This window comes from Capsicum annuum, chromosome 12, assembly GCF_002878395.1.
Source record: "Capsicum annuum cultivar UCD-10X-F1 chromosome 12, UCD10Xv1.1, whole genome shotgun sequence".
Lineage (NCBI taxonomy): Eukaryota > Viridiplantae > Streptophyta > Magnoliopsida > Solanales > Solanaceae > Capsicum > Capsicum annuum.
Window position 1 is genome coordinate 85486162 of NC_061122.1, and position 13699 is coordinate 85499860.

A 13699-nucleotide genomic window follows, 5' to 3' on the forward strand; every position below is an offset into this window, starting at 1 on the left:
TATTTAAAATGGTTTAATTATGGTTTAATTGTATGAATATGTAGATGGGTTTTGACATGGGTTGAGGGTTCTTGAATGAAGATTCTTGAATTGTTTTCCCATGGTTTTCATGAGTTGTTCTTGCTCTAAATTGATTTTTTTGAACTAATGGGGTGCATAGGTGTGAGAATTGGAATGAGGTTTGAGGTAATGCCCTAATTTGAAGTTTTAAAATTGGAAATTATTTTTGAACAATTGTACTTTTAACGCCATGAAAATCCGTCCCAAGACACACATGGTGCTTAGAACCACTAGTGATCCCAAGCTAACCCTTCTACTGGTATAACTCATAAACAACTGAATGATATGTATAAAAGGACTGAGTTTACTTCATAGAAACATAATAATGATTGAATCTGGGAAAAATACAATGTCAATACAACTTTTACGTTCTAATAAAGTCTGAAAGAGGGACTAAAAATACATAATAAACTCTGACTAACATTTGTGAAGCCTGTACTATACTGACTACAGATAGCTAGGATGCAACTCCAACTATCACTAAACAATACATATGAATAATTCAATGAAGTACATCAATAACATCTAACTAAAGTCCTGGAAGTAAGAGGACTCCTCATCTGCTGGCTGGAATTTGCAAACTGTCTGAATATAGTATACGTGCTACAACTGAGATGATACCAACATTATGAGACAATGTAGCACATAGACATATATGTGGATCACTACATTGAGAATGTACTGAGTACAAGGGGGTGAAATGCATAAGTAAAACATTATCTCATCATCATAATTTGTAATGCAATGCATGCTAAATATAAATGACTCAGATAAGTTGGAATATCTGAAATATTGAAATATATAGCTATAAGAGACAAAGCATACTTTATAAATCTTGTGAGCCCTAACATTTAATTCTAAAACTGTACTTGTATTCTCCTTTTAAATCATACTAAGTTTAGGAAGGAATCACTCTTAATCTACAATCTGAAAGATGAAAATTGTGGCTAATATCTTTCTGTAGAGCATAATCTGAGTAAAAAATTATGAGCCTTAACACTTAGCTTTCTAAAAGCTTTTCTGTAAATCTTTTTCTGAAAGTCTTTACTATTAGGGGAAAACACTTTATCTGAAGGGAAAATTCTTTTATCTTAAGGCTTCAAATCAATAAACTATTTTAAGAGTAGGGGACTTATTTTGGAAGGTTCTTCTAACCGACATACACCATGTGATCATCCATGGAGTCCCAAGCCTGGCCCCTGTTAGGTAGGGCGGTTCTACCCTTTCTATCAGAATTAAACTTCTTTCTTAAGTGATCACAGTATGAGTCATCCACATAGAAGTTGGAATAATCTGAATCCTACGGTTGTACATAGTTCTAGGGTATGAAACCTTGGATCATACCCAACTTGGTGCTAAATACTACTCCCATTCTTATGCTCAAAATCTTAATTAATCCCCTTCAAACTTAGCACAAGGGTTTACAAGAAAACTAATTATGCTTTTCTTTCTTTTAATTTCAAGTAATATGAACAAAGTGGATTCTTTATCTTAGCTTAGGACCAAAAGGCCAAATCTTTATCAAATTTTGAGAATAATCTTATCTGAGAGTTCTCATAGCACAAATCATCTTAAAATAGCAAATCTTAATTAGGGCGTAGTGACCCATGCATAAATCTCATGTTAAAACATCTTAAGATTCATGCTTGATAATGTAAACATTCATAAATCAACTAAAAATTTGGAAATTTCAACAATATGCATAGAAATATAAATATAATCAAGTGATTCAACTTCTAAATCATGGGAAATTTCATAATCTTGCAAATAATGATTATGGGCATAAACCCTACCTTGAATTTGATAGAATATCATACAAATTGTAGTAAATTTGTAATTAAAATAAAGTTTTTGGCACAAGGATGAAAGAATTATCCTTGTTCAAACCCCACATACATTGGTAGATGATTAGATGAAGAATTTTAAGTTATTCACTCCTAATTGAGTTCTTGAAGATAATATCTTGACTATATTGTCTTGGGAATCTTCAATATAAATCTTTCTTGGAGAATCTATGGTAGAAGTTTATTTCTTGGAGAAGAAGCTTTTGTTTTCTAGGGTTTTTCTTTTGAAGAGAATGATGAATAATTAGCAAAATTACTTTGAAATAGGATTAATCTCATGTTTAAGATGGATTGGGGCCTTAGAAATTGACCAAAATACCCTCTATAAAGTACTGAATGAAAAGTTTGTAATACCCCAAAATTTATCCTGAGACGTCACATGGCGCTTAGGACCATAAGTGATCCCAAGCTGACCCTTTTACTGGCATAACTCATAAGCAACTGAACGATATGCATCAAACGACTGAGTTTACTCTGCAGAAACATAATAATAATAAATCTGGGGAAAATACAATATCAATACAATTACATTCTGATAAAGTCTGAAAGAGGGACTGAAAATAAATAACTTACTCTGACTAATATCTATTAAGCCTCTACTATATTGACTATATATAGTTGGGAGGCGACTGCAACTATCACTAATCAATACATATGAATAAGAAAATAAAGTACATCAATAACATCTAACTAAAGTCCCTGAAGTAGGAGGACTCCTCATCTGCTGGATGGAATCTACAAACTGTCTGAACATAGTATACGTCCTACAACTAAGCTTATACCTACATTATGAGACAATGTAGCACATAGACATATTTGTGGACAAGTACTTTGAGGATGTACTGAATACATGGGCTGAAATGCATAAGTAAAAAATTATCTCATCATCATATTTAGTAATGAAATGCATGCTAAATGTAAATGACTCACATAAGCTGGAATATCTGAAATACTAAAATAAGTAGCATTCAGAAACAAAACATACTTTATAAATCTTGTGAGCCATAACATTTAGTTCTAAAACTATACTTGTATTCTCCCTTTAAAACATACTGTCTAAGCGTAAAAAGGAATCACTCTTAATCTGAAATTTAAAAACTAAAAACAGTGGCTCATATCTTTCTGTAGAGCATAATCCAAATAAAAATTATGGGCCATAACACTTCTTTTTCTAAAATCTTTTCTATAAATATTTTTTTGAAAGTCTTTACTATTAGGGAAAAACACTTTATCTGAAGGGAAAATACTTTTATCTTAAGGCTTCAAATCAATAAACTATTTTAAGAGTAGGGGACTTTTTTGGGGAAGGTTCTTCTATCCAACATACACCATGTGAGCTTCAATGGAGTCCCAAATCTTGCCCCCTTTAGTTAGGGTTATTTTAGCCTTGCCATAGGAATAGAACTTCTATCTTAAGTGATCACAATCTAAGTCATCCACATAGAAATAAGAATAATCTGAATCCTACGATGGCACATAGTTCTGGGGTATGAAATCTTGGAATCATTCCCAACTCGGTGCTGAATACTACTCTCATTCTTATGCTCAAAATCTTAAGAAAACTACTTTAAAATTAGCACAAGGGTTTACCAAAAAACCAATTATGCTTTTCTTTCTTTAAATCTCAAGTAAAATGAACAAAGTGGATTCTTTATCTTAGCTTAGGACCAAAAGGCCAAATCTTTATCAAAATCTGAGGATAATCATATCTGAGGGTGCTCATAGCACAAATAAACTCAAAATATCAAATCTTAATTAGGGCGTAATGACTCGTGCATCAATCTTATATTAAAGAATCTTAAAATTCATGCTTGATAATGTAAAACTTCATAAATCAACTTAAAATTTGAAATTTTCAACAATATGCATGGAAATATAAATATAATCATGTAATTCAATATCAAAAACATGGGAAATCTCTTAATCTTACAAATAATGATAATGGGCATAAACCCTAACTTGAATTTCATGAAAAATCATATAAATTGCAGTAAATTTGTTATTAAAAAAATGTTTTGGGCACAAGGATGAAAGAATTATCCTTATTCAAACCCCACATACCTTGGTAGCTGATTTGATGAAGAAAGTTGAGTTATTGACTCCTAATTGAGTTCTTGAAGATGATGTCATGACTATCTTTTCTTGGGAATCTTCAATCTAAAGCTTTCTTAGAGAATCTATGGTGGAATTTGATTTCTTGGAGAAGGGACTTTTGGTTTCTAGGATTTTGCTTTTGAAGAAAATGATGAATAATGAGCAAAATTGCTTAGAAATGTGATTAATCTCATATTTAAAGATGGATTGGGGCCTTGGTAATTTACCCAAATTCCCTATATAAACTATTGAACGGAAAGTTTTTAACGCCTCAAAAAACTATCCCGAGACGTTACACGATGCTTAGGACTACACGTGATCCCAATCTAACCCTTTACTGGCAAAACTCACAAGAAACTGAATGATATGCAAAAACAACTGATTTTACTATGCGGAAACATAGTAACGATGGAATCTAAGAAAAATACAATATCAATACAACTTTTATATTCTGATAAAGTCTTAAAGAGGGATTGAAAATACATAACAGACTATGACTGACATCTGTGAAGCCTCTACTATACTAACTATAGATAGCTGGGACGTGACACCAACTATCATTAATCAATACATATGAATAAGAAAATAAAGTACATCAATAACATCTAACTAAATTCCCCAAAGTAGGAGGACTTCTCATTTGCTGGCTGGAATCTGCAAATAATCTTATTATAGTATACGTGCTACAACAATGTTGATACCTACATTATGCGATAATGTACTACATAAACATATGTGTGGATCAGTACTTTGATGATAATCTAAGTACAAGGTAGTGAAAAGCATAAGTAAAACATTCTATCATCATCATAATTTGTAATGCCATGCATGCTGAATGTAAATGACTCACATAAGTTGGAATATCTGAAATACTGAAATAGATAGCAATGAGAAACAAAACATACTTTATAAAACTTGTGAGCCATAACATTTAGTTCTAAAACTCTATTTGTATTCACTCTTTAAATCAAACTGTCTAAGTGTAGAAAGGAGTTACTCTTAATTTGAAATCTGAAAGCAGAAAACTGTGGCTAATATCTTTCTGTACAGCATAATCTGAGTAAAAATTGTGAGCCTTAACACTTAGTTTTCTAAAAGTTTTTCTAAATATCTTTTTCTGAAAGTCTTTACTATTAGGGAAAAACACTTTGTCTGAATGGAAAATGCTTTTATCTTGAGGCTTCAAATAAATAAACTATTTTAAGAGTAGGGGACTTCTTTCGAGATGTTCTTTTAACCACATACACTATGTGAACATTCATGAAGTCCCACGTCTGGCCCCTGTTAGGTAGGACTGTTCTACCCTAGCCATAAAATTAGAACTTTTATCTTAAGAGATCACAATCTGAGTTATCCACATAGAAGTGGGAATAATCTAAATCTTACGGTAGCAAATAGTTCTGGGGTATGAAACCTTCGAATCATACTCAACTCGGTACGAAATACTACTCCCATTTTTATGTTCAAAATCTTATGAAATTCACTTCAAAATTAGTACAAGGGTTTACAAAAAAAACTAATTATGCTTTTGTTTTTTCAAATCTCAAATAATAAGAAAAAAAAGTGGATTCTTTATCTTAGCTTAGGACCAAAAGGCCAAATCTTTATCAAAATCTGAGGATAATCTTATCTGAGGGTGCTTCGAGCACAAATAATCTCAAAATAGCAAATATTGATTAGAGTGTAATGACCCATACATCAATCTCATGTTAAAACATCATAAAATTCATGCCTGATAATGTAAACATTCATAATCAACTTAAAATTTGGAAATTTCGACAATATGCATGGAAATATAATATAATCATGTCATTCATCTTCTAAATCATCGATAATCTCATAATCTTGCAACCAATGATAATTAGAATAAACCCTAGCTTGAATTTCATGGAAAATCATATAAATTGCACTAAATTTGTAATTAAAACAAACTTTTTGGCACAAGGAGGATAACATTATCCTTGTTCAAATCCCACATACCTTGGTAGATGATTAGATGAAGAATTTTGAGTTATTGACTCCTAATTGAGTTCTTAAAGATAAGGTCTTGACTATCTTATCTTGAGAATCTTCAATCTAAAGCTTTCTTGGAGTATCTATGGTGGCATTTGATTTCTTAAAGAAGGGGATTATGGTTTCAAGGGTTTTGATTTTAAAGAGAATGATGAATACTGAGCAAAATTGCTTGGAAATATGATTAATCTCATGTTGAAGATGGATTGGGGCCTTGGGAATTGACCAGAATACCCTCTAATAATTGATGAACGGAAAGTTTGTAACGCCCAAAAAATTTGTCCCGAGACATCACATGATTCTTGGGACAACAAATGATCCCAAACTAACCCTTCTACTGGCATAACTCATAAGCAACTGAATGATACGCATAAAATAACTAAGTTTATTGTTCGTTGACATAATAACAATGCAAACTGGGAAAATACAATATCAATACAATTTTTACATTCTGATAAAGTCTAAAAGAGAGACTGAAAATACATAACTGACTCTGACTGACATCTGTGAAGCCTGTACTATACTGTTTATAGATAGCTATGACACGACTCAAACTATCACTAATCAATATATATGAGTAAGAAAATAAAGTACATCAATAAAATCTAACTAAAGTCCCTGGAGTAGGAGGACTCCTCATTTGCTGGCTAGAATCAGCATACTATCGGAATATAGTATATGTACTACAACTGAGCTTATACCTACATTATGAGACAATGTTGAACATATACATATATGTGGATCAATACTTTAAGGATGTACTAAGTACCTGCAGGTGAAATGCATAAGTAAAACATTATCTCATCATCATAATTTGTAATGCAATGCATTCTAAATGTAAAAAACTCACATAAGCTGGAATGTCTGAAATAGTGAAATATGTAGCAATGAGAAACAAAACATACTTTATAAATCTTGTGAGCCATAACATTTAGATCTAAAGATGTACTTGTATTCTCCCATTAAATAATACTGTCTAAGTGTAGAAACGACTCACTCTTAATATGAAATCTAAAAGCTGAAAACTGTGGCTAATATCTTTCTATAAAGCACAATCTGAGTAAAAATTGTGAGCCTTAACACTTAGTTTTCTAAAGCATTTCTGTAAATCTTTTTTTGAAAGTATTTACTATTAGGGATAAACACTTTATCTGAAGGGAAAATAATGTTATCTTAAGGCTTCAAATCAATAAATTGTTTAATAGTAGGGGACTTCTTTTACGAGGTTCTTCTAACCAACATACACTATGTGAGCATCAATGGAGTCTCACGTCTAGCCCCTGTTAGGTAGGGATATTCTACTCTTTCTATCGAAATAGAACTTCTATCTTAAGTGATCAAAATCTAATTCATCCATATAGAAGTGGGAATAATCTGAATCCTATGGTGGCACGTAGTTATGGGGTATGAAAATTTGGAATCATTCCCAACTCAGTGCTAAATACTACTGTAACGCCTCAAATCTAATACCCAAAATGCTAAAAGTGCTAGCAAACTCGAAGGACCATAAGCTAACCTATGTCTGATATTTGTAACTGAGCACAACATAATATAATGTATAAATACAGAATGATAGGGCTTAAAGGCCATAAGGTTCAAATATCTAATAAAACTTATCATATAGAAATACGGTATATCAATACCAAAACTGAAAAAAACTATCTGAACATACTAGTCTAAAAGCCTCTAAACTATATGAAAGCGGTTGAGTTGATGGGACATGCCCCCAACTAACATCGTCTACTAAAACTAAAATAATAAAGTAATGAAATAATCATGATAACCTCGAATGATAAGGAATCACTGAAAATCTACTGCTACTGGTTGAATCTGAAGCTTAGTGTGATCGGGAACTTAGGTTTCCAAACCTATGGCATAAAACACCATACCGTAGAAAAAAAATCTGCATCAGTACATCTGAATGTACTGGTATGCAAAGTGATGTAGGATGAATGCATGTGATTTATATACATGAACAATACTAACTAACAAAATAACATGAAGATGAGAATACATGCATGAATACGTAGCTGTAAATGAGATCATGACAATACTGACTACTGAGTCTGAATACTGATAACATGAGTTTTGTATAACTGATATACTGTTAACTAAGTGACTATGTCTGACAGTCCTAATTCTGATGGGACTAGCAGAGTTTTGTACTGAACAGAGTGACTGTATCTGGAAATCCCAAATCTGAAGAACTATCTGAGTTCTTTTACAGAGACTAAGACTAAGCTTGTGTGAAGTTGTCCTCTAACCTACATGCCCCTTTTCTATATAGAATTGGGGTGTAATCTGTAACCCCAATTGGAAGGGTGTCAATACCGTACCACTGGTAAGGACAAGCTATGAGTGACCGACATCTGGCAGTGTCCCCCAAATAAAAATGGTGGGACCCTCAACTAGCAGTGTTAATTTGCCTCATCAACCCTTAACTGTCAGTAGTGATGTCTCAACCTATGCTGGCTACATAGTTTTGGAATGCAAGAATTGCTTCTTAGGGTCACATCCTCTACTATCAGTGTGTGCCCTCATCCTTGGGTTTACGCGGTGCTGAATACTACTCCCAACTGAATAGACACAAAAATAATTATGCTGATATAAACTGGAATCGGTTCACTGAGTTTTGTGGACTGACGGAATGTTACTGAATTTTATAGCAGTAACATTCATAGCAGAAACGTTGGGGATTTTCATGAAGTATTTGTATTTCATAAGCTTACATATAATTAGGAATACATATAAACATGTCATACTGTTGCAAGTCTAATCTAATGAGAATTCTACCGAACAATTACAATGCATAACAATCATATGGAGGTCATTGTCAACATAAGGATAAAGCATGGATTCATCAATTTGGTCGCAATTGAGACATAAAGCATAATTCTTATTCTTTTAGGAATTTTAGCAAACACCTTGCATGCATAACTTGAAGCTTAGGCATGACATTAAAAATAATACATCATACAAGAATGTTTCACTTAAAATACAAGAATTTCAACCTCATGCTAACATAATTTCGTTATAGGAATTAATGATTTTAACTTAGTAATCATACAACAACATAAACATGGAGATGATTCAACTGATAAAATAAAATTCAAAATTTATATATTTGAAAGGGTTTCTTGAGCTTCATGGGTGAAAAGAACCCATGAATCAACACTTTACATACCTTAGATGAAAGTTTCTTGAAGATTAACAGTGGAATCTCCTGGATTATAACCTTCAATTGAAAAGCCTAGACTTGTTCTTGAGGGAATTTTAGAAAAACAACTATATTTTGGTAAAAATCTAGTTGAATCTCGTGTTGTAGGATTATATAGGGGGTAGGAAATTGACCTTTTTTTCCCTTAAAGATGTAGACATTTAATGACTAAAAACTTGGCATCGACATCATTGGCGACGCAATGCGTCGATGGCATCGATCCGATACCTAATGCATCGCACCATGATCGCGCCAAGCCTCAGTTGTTTCTACTGGCAGTCCTGTAACAATGTTAACCAACATGATAGATGACGCGGCACGCCAAAATTGCATTGGTCCACTAGTTTGGGACACAAAATGTGGTATAAACAAGTTCCAAAGAATCTAAAACTTACTCAAGAACACCTATCAAGCTCTCTGATCATAAATCAACAAAAATATGGGCCATTAAGGAACATTAAGGTCAAAAATGAGATTGTCATCTTTCAAAGGTCAAAAATAAACTAAGTCTGGGAACTTAGCAAGAATTTTACAAGTTTGAGACCCCTTGCAAAGCCTAAAAGGATGAATTATGCTTAGAAATTTTGCGGGGTTTTACAATATCTCCCCCTTGAGAAAATTCATCCTCGAATAAGACTAGCTGAGATGGGAGAAATGACAAGCTAAAGTATATACTGATCATAAACAACTGAAACATGAGTACATGACTGATATTACTGATTTACTGAGATTCATACTGAGCATGCATATCTGATACATAATTTCATGACTGAGCTAATACATGGATGCCTAACTGGGAGTACTGATTCACTTGTTCATGCATATTTGATACACGAATACATGACTGACATAATGCATGAACACATGACTAAATATGTAACAGTAGTTGATACCAAGTTTATAATGGAAATCTGAGCATGAAACTTAATACCAAGTTGTAACTAAATTTGACCATGAAAATGAATCAACATTAATGAAAGCTATTACCTTAGGATGAGTCTAAGTTTGTGGAGAAAAGGTGAGGGTACTTGGTCCGCATGTCTCCTTCTACTTCCCAAGTAGCTCCCTCAATGGATTGATTCTGCCAAAGAACTTTGACTGGAGGAACATCTTTGTTCCTCAGTTTGCGGGCCTGGTAGTCAAGGATTTCAACTGGAATCTCTTCATAAGATTGGTTTTTCTGAATGTCTATGCCCTCTATAGGGACTACAACTACTAGGTCACCTATGTACTTTTTAAGTAGGAGACATGAAACACTAAATTGACTGAGGCTAGATCTAAAGAAAATTCAAGCTCATAAGCTACCTTGCAGAAGCAACTGAGAATTTTGAAGGGACCGACATATTTGGGACTAAGCTTTCCTTTCTTGCCGAACCGCTTCACTATCTTCATGGGAGAGATTTTCAAATAAAAATGATTACCAATCTCAAACTTGAGATCTTTCTTGTGCACATCTTCATACGATTTCTATCAGCTCTAATCTTTCTTAAGACTTTTTCTAATTAACTGGACTTTCTCTAAGGTATCAAATAACAAGTCAACCCTTACTATTGTGGCCTCACCAACTTCGAACCAACCGATTAGAGATCTGCATCTCCTACCATAGAGGGCTTCGAATAGAGCCATCTTAATATTGGAGTGATAGTTTTAGTTGTGTGCAAACTCAATCAAAGGCAAGTGGTCATCCCAAATACCCTTGAAATCGATTGCACACACTCACAACATATCTTCTAAAGTATGGATAGTCCTTTCTGCTTGACCCTTTGTCTAAGGATGGAAGGTTGTGCTAAGGTTAACTCGGGTACCAAGACCTTTTGGAATGCTTTCCAAAAATAAGAGGTGAACTGGCACCTCTATCTAAAATAATAAATAATGGGACACCGTGAAATATAACCAACTCCCTGATATAGTGTTTGGCATAATCCTCGATTGAATAAGAGGTATGAACTGGAATGAAATGATTTGATTTGGTAATCCTATCAACAATTACCCAAACTGAATCTTGCTGATAACGAGTATGGGGAAAACCCATCACAAAGTTTATGTTCACTTCTTTCCACTTCAGAGTGGGAATATTGAACTCTTGCATAGACCCACTAAGCCTCTAATGCTCTATCTTAACCTGCTGACATGTAAAGCACTTAGACACAAACTGTTCAATATCTCTTTTTATACCACTCCACCAATAGATATCTTGCAAGTTGTGGTACATCTTAGTGGACCCTGGATGAATAGAGTATCGCGTACCATGTGCTTCTGCAAGAATTCATTGCCTCAAGTCATATACACCTAGCACATACAGACAACCCTAACAACACAATACATAATCTTCCCCTTGGGAGAAAACCTCAACCTTCTGATCTCTGACAAATTCTTTCAACTTGACTATACTGGAATCTCTATCCTATTTTTCTTTCACCTCTAAAACTAGAGATGATTCTGAGCTATTTTGGACCTATATACTACCTTCTGCTGAATCGACTAAGCGAACACCTAGTCAGGCAAGCTGATGGACTTCCTAAGCTAACTTTTTCTTACTATCTCCAACATGAGCAACACTCCCTATAGACAATCTATTGGGAGTGTTGGCCACTATATTGGCCTTGCCCGAATGGTAAAGGACACTCATGTCATAGTCTTTCAAAAGCTCTAACCACCTTCTTTGACAAAGGTTAAGATTTTTTTGAGAGAATACGTACTGAAGGCTTTTGTGATCTGTGAACACATCTACATGTACCCCATACAAGTAATGCCTCCAAATCTGTAAGGAATAAACTACGGCTGCTAACTCAAAATCATGAGTTGGATTATTCTTCTCATGAGGTTTAAGCTATCTGGAGGAATAGGCTATGACCTTACCATTCCACATAAGGACATAATCCAAACCCACTATGGATGCATCACATTACACAATGAACCCCTCTGAACTATCTGGAAGAGTGAAAATTAGAGCTGAGGTGAGCCGAGTCTTCAACTCCTAAAAACTCTTCTCCCAAGGATCTGACCACTGAAACTTGACTTTCTTCTAAGTTAGTCTGGATATAGGGGTTGCAATATAAGAAAATCCCTCAAAAAACCATCTGTAATAGCTAACTAAACCTAAGAAACTCTTGATATCTAATGGAGAGATAGTACAAGGCTAGTTTTTTACTTCTTTGGTCTTTTGAGGATCAACTCTAATGCCATCACCGGAAATGATATAACTAAATAATGCTACTGACCTTAGCCTAAATTCATAATTACTAAATTTGGCAAACAACTGATGATCTCTAAGAGTCTGCAATACTATTCTGAGATGTTCTACATGATCACGCTTACTGTGGGAGTAGAAAAGGATGTCATCTATGAAAACTATGATGAACATGTCTAAGTACTGCTTGAACACATAATTCATCAAGTCCATGAAAGCAGATGGGGAATTGGTTATACCAAACGAAATGACTAAGAATTTGAAGTGACTATACCGAGTTCAGAAGGCTATTTTTAGAATGTCACATTCTCTGAATCTAAGCTGATGATAGCCTAATTTGAGGTCTATCTTAAGGAAATAACTAGCACCCTAGAGTTTGTTAAACAAGTCATTGATTCTAGGAAGTGGATACTTGTTATTGACTGTGACCGTATTGAGTTGACAGTAGTCTATGCACATTCTGAGAGAATCATCTTTCTTTTATACCAATAAGACTGGTGCGCCCCACGGGGACACGTTGTGTATGATTAATCCTTTATCTAGGAGATACTTCAACTATTCTTTAAATTCTCAGAGTACTACTGGTGATATCCTATTTGGTGGAATAGATATAGGCTGAGTATTAGGAAGAAGATCAATATCAAAGTCTATTTTTCTTTTGGGAGAAATTTCTGGAAGATCTTTAGGAAAGACATCTGAGTATTCATTCACTACTGGGACTGATTCAAGACTAGGAGTTTCGGTACTAGTGTCCTTAACTCAAATAAAATGAAATAAATATCCCTTAGATATCATTTTATATGTACAAAGGTAGGAAATAAGCTAACCTCTGAAAGCTGAAGTACTACCCCTCCACCCCAGGATAGGTTTATTCAGAAACTAAAACAAGACAATTTAGTTTCTGCAGTCGACTGTGGCATAGAAGGAATAAAACAAATTGATGCCGTGAATGACATCGATTGTGGCATATCAGGAATAAAGCCAATCCATCCTAAGAATGACATCAAAATAAGTCATCTCTAATTCGACTAAGTCTGCTAATGTAACTTTCTGAGATATCATAACTGAACACTTTCTGTGTACCCACTGGTTATGATAGTTTTACCCACTAGGGTAGAAACTTAAAAAGGTTTTACTAGAATTTTGAGACTGACTGAAAAATTAGCTGCAATATAAGAAGTAACAAAAGACAAAGAAGCTCCTAGATTTAGCAAAAGTAAACATGTATATGAAAGATCTGTAATGTACCAGTGACTACATCAGGAGAATTTTACTGGTCTT